The 4,317-nt window shown below is 35.9% G+C and overlaps 1 protein-coding gene across 1 annotated transcript in view; it reads right to left on the bottom strand.

Moving 5' to 3' along the window:
• Positions 1-1,427, bottom strand: part of LOC131938712 (neuronal acetylcholine receptor subunit beta-3) — a 60,622-nt gene extending 59,195 nt beyond the window's left edge. The window contains exon 1 of the mRNA XM_059296843.1: positions 984-1,427. The gene's annotated coding sequence lies outside the window, so the exon portion shown is untranslated. The remainder of the gene's footprint in view (positions 1-983) is intronic.
• Between the last annotated feature and the right edge of the window lie 2,890 nt (positions 1,428-4,317).

Below are 4,317 nucleotides of genomic sequence, written 5' to 3'. Positions count from 1 at the left end.
AGAGCCAAAAGTTACAATTTTCAAAATTTCCCTAGTTTTAAAGAGCCACTAACATTTTTTAAATTCAAGTATTTTATTTTTTGATTAAGATTATTAGTATTTGTGCAAGGAGCTGGAGAGCCGCATCTTGATATCAAAAGAGCCGCATGCGGCTCGCGAGCCGCAGGTTGCCGACCCCTGGTCTATATGTGTTTGGTAATAAATGCTATATGGCGTAAGTAATTATTCAGATATATTCTTTTATTTTACTGCAAATGATAATTATAAACCTTGTTATGTTTTTCTAACTTTAAATTATTTCTCCATTTAATCATTGTTCTCCCTTTTTAACGTGGTAATACAATTAAATTTTTAAAAATGTTAGAATCATTTTAAAGTATTGGGAAATAAAAATGAATTATTTTTCTAAAAAAATAAAAAAAAATAAAGTTTGATTTACGTTAAAATTTTGTGGAAAGAAGAGGGAAATAAAATTGTTTAGTAATCAATATAATAAAATTATATATATAAATATATATATATATATATATATATATATATATATATATATATATATATATATATATATATATATATATAATATTTTAAAAAAGAAGAAAAAAGAAATGAGAATTATTTTAGTAATCAATTTAATTGAACTATATAAATATATACATACATACATACATGTATATGTAGATATATAGTATGTATATATAGGTATATATACATATATTTACGTGTGTGAATGGTTGTGTGTTCTGGATGTGTGGAGTAATACAGTGTATGAATTTTTTCCTATTCTAGATACCCCCCCCCCCCTAACCTCCCACCCCCAACCCCTTAAAAAGGATATGAAGACGTTCAACTTTAACCGTTTAATTCAGAAAGCCATTAAAATGAGAGCATCGTGTTTGAAGAAGAAGTCAAGAACAGTCTGAAGAGCAGCAAGCCACGACAGAAAATAAAAAAAAAATATTTAAAAATCAAGGGAGGGCACTCACCGTTACCGAGAAGCGAAACTCCCCCTGAACTCTGACCCGTACACCATGCTGAGCCTAGTCCGCAGTGAAGGGATGAATTTTATTTTTAGAAAACTGATACAAGGATCCAGATAAGGTTTTTAATATGATTTCAGCATACCCAGTAGAGGTCATAGGGCGGTCTTGGCTACGGCATTGCCTTGTTGTGGATCAATGTTGGAGTTTTGTTTGTAAATTTTTGTATCTGATTTTAATTTATTTATTTTTTTCAAAATTCAGACCAAGCGTTGAAGTATTGTATCCACGATTCAGTAGTACATCCAAAATGAAACACACAAACGTAAATATCGTGGTGAGTTAATTTTAACGTCTAGCACGTTTCTAGTTCCTTTTGGTTAAGGTGAAGTTTTGTACGTTGTGTAATTCCTGTTATACGAAATGTGTATTTTCTGTAGGTTTTTTTTTATTTATCTGTGAAAGAGAAACAAATTATTAGAATTATTAAACAATTGATACATTATGTAAAATATGGATACATTTGATTCATTTAAAAGGATAAACATTCGACCGAGTTAAAAATACAAACTATGCAGAGATGATAAAACAAAACAAATGTAAATAATGATTTTGATTTAAATATTTTATATACTTTGGATAAATTATTTAATTTCTGTTATATGTTAATTAATGCCACAAATTTAATCCTCAGTAATTGTGTGGAAATTAAAACAAAATGAATGCAAATGAAATTGATGATGTTTTATATCTTAAATGAATAGGATACAACATATAAAGGTTGTATGATAGGAGATATTCAATGCCAAATATAAAGGGGTCGAGTCGGTAAAGCTCATGGTTGCTTAACTGAAAAGTCTCGAGTTCGAACCATTGGGCAGATGAGGCTCGACAACTGGGGACAGCAACTCTTCTAGGAGAGACAACTCCAAAATCAAACAACTACTGTCTTGTAGTTAGTTCTTGGTTTGACAAAGGCTATGAAAGCAATCCAAAAAAAATAAGAAGAAGAATGCCAGATAAGTCATGGGTAATTTAGAACAACAGTTAGTTTTATTAATATTTATTTTAAACACATCACTTTTCACATAGGCTACTGTTAAGTTTTCTTAAAACATTTATTAAATTTGTAAGAGATCCTGCGTCTGATGACGTCACGAGTGCTTGTTGGATCAAAACGGACGGGTCAGTCGGTTCTGGTAAAGAAGATTAGAATCCCAGGACATATTAAAGGCTGGCTAATAATAGAAATGACACAATGCGGGACAACTCTAGATTTAAGATATCCAAAATGGCTTCTTGGAACTTAAACATATACAGAAGATGGTCATGGTAAGAGTGATTATTAAGGAACACATTTTTCAATACCTTCTGAAATAATGAGAAGAATTGATTTACTAAACTTGATCTTAGTTTTTACACAGGTTACAATGTATAGAGTTATTCTTTTGATCGGTGAATAAATGGAATAATTATTAATTAATTAATTAGTGAAAATAAACTGCTGCATCGAAAACATGGCTATTTTTAGTTAACTAAGACCAAATGTCTACATCAACATTTTGAAAATATCAGACATATTTTGATGTCGCCAGACCTCCATTTAAAATTTCGTGAGTTGTCAATTACAAGAGAACCGGTTGAAGGTTTTAAATTTCACATTATCACTACTGACGTTCTGTCGATGCCTAGTCCATAGATCGGGCGGTATCGAATACTTCTGGGATTCAGGCCACACCAGGGAATCGTATCGATCCCCAGCTAGGAAGATGGCGTGGTCGAGGCGGGTGAGCTGTTGGTGGCTAACTTCAAATGTCCCGAGTTTGAACCAACGTGGACATGAGGTTCGTTAGCTGAAGACAGCAACCCATCCAGGATAGAAAACTCACAAATAAAACTTCTTGCTGCCTCAGAGGCGTAGCGAGGGGGGGGGGGCATATGTCCCCGAGCGCTGACCTTGGGGGGGGGGCAAAATGGGTTTGAAAGACAAATTGAAAGTTTGAGGGGGGGGTGTGCTTATCAAAAAATCGAGGGGGGGGGTGCAAATCGAAAGTTTGTCCCCGGCGCCGGGAAGGGTCGCTACGCCTCTGTGCTGTCTTGCATATAGTTCATGGGTTATGGAAGCAAATCTAGAAAATAGGATGGCATTGAAGTCAACAGGTTATATTGCGCATAACAGGTTGGCACGTAATACTTGTGTTGAGGTATTTCTCATCCAATTTTAAAGAACGAAAAAGAAGAAGAATAGCACAAGGACCAAAGTTTTAATACTGTAGGCACACAATCCTGGCAGGTTTAGGTGAGATTTAACTTGAATTTTACTCGATACTTTTTAGAAAGATGAAACTCACTCACTCGTTTTATTTACGTTACCACGCCCTATGCCATAGCCAGGGCCGACTTAGTAGACAATAGAAAAACATACACAAAGCTGGCTGTTTCAAACGTTTTAAAAACAAATCATTATAGGCGATGGTAAATCCCTAATAAAGTGTTTTGATCCCATTTGCAATAAAACTCTATAGGACGTCCATGAGCCTACCCAGCTCTTAAGAGTACTCATCTTTGTGGAAAAAATCCAGGCGGCTGGGCATAATACTAACCCCCTTACATCTATAGATCCCTATGTCATTTTAACAGATGAACTCTACTTCATCTGCCATATGTGTCTAGCTTACCGACGAGGAGAAAGGATGATTATGATTAATGAAGCACGCTAGTAATTACCACACTATTCAGTCTCTATTTAGTTACACGTGGTGCGGAATTGGTCCTGAAATTTACCAGTATTGCATAAACCCTTCCATGTTTATATAAGGGCTTAACAATTCTTTCCACCCATTTTTTTTGTTTTTTTAAAGCTTACCCCCCCCCCCCCCCCTCACCCAACCCCTTAACCCCCCCCCCCCCCCCCAGTTTTGTTCTTCGGGCTTACCCAAGCGCGGTCGTATCTCCAGGCTAAGTGGGTATCAAAATATACGGGCAAACTCGCTTGTTAAACATTTTTCGATCCCCCCCTCCCATCCGTCCTGATTATAAGACCCCCACCCCTCCTGATTATGACCCCGAAATGGGATGCAATCTGAAGTGCGAGGGGCTCAGGGCCTAAAGATCTATAATGGCGAGTTGAGTTGATTGTGTCGTCTAAAAATAGCACATGCTTGTTTTAACCGGCTAAATATAGCCACGGATTATAGGTTTTAAGAGCCGCTGAATGATGAAATTGCGTGTGCGTGTGTGTGTGTGTGTATTTAACTGTGTATGTGGGTTTATGATGTGTGTGTGTGTGTTGTTTGTGTATGTGTGTGTGTGAAGTTAAGGTAAATCGGTTCAGAGAAAT

Source organism: Physella acuta, unplaced genomic scaffold (genome assembly GCF_028476545.2).
Source record: "Physella acuta isolate Inbredline_101_S28 unplaced genomic scaffold, ASM2847654v3 ptg000256l, whole genome shotgun sequence".
In the NCBI taxonomy this organism is placed as follows: Eukaryota; Metazoa; Mollusca; class Gastropoda; family Physidae; genus Physella; species Physella acuta.
The sequence above is the reverse complement of the archived record's forward strand: the minus strand, read 5'-3'. Positions and strand labels throughout refer to the sequence as shown.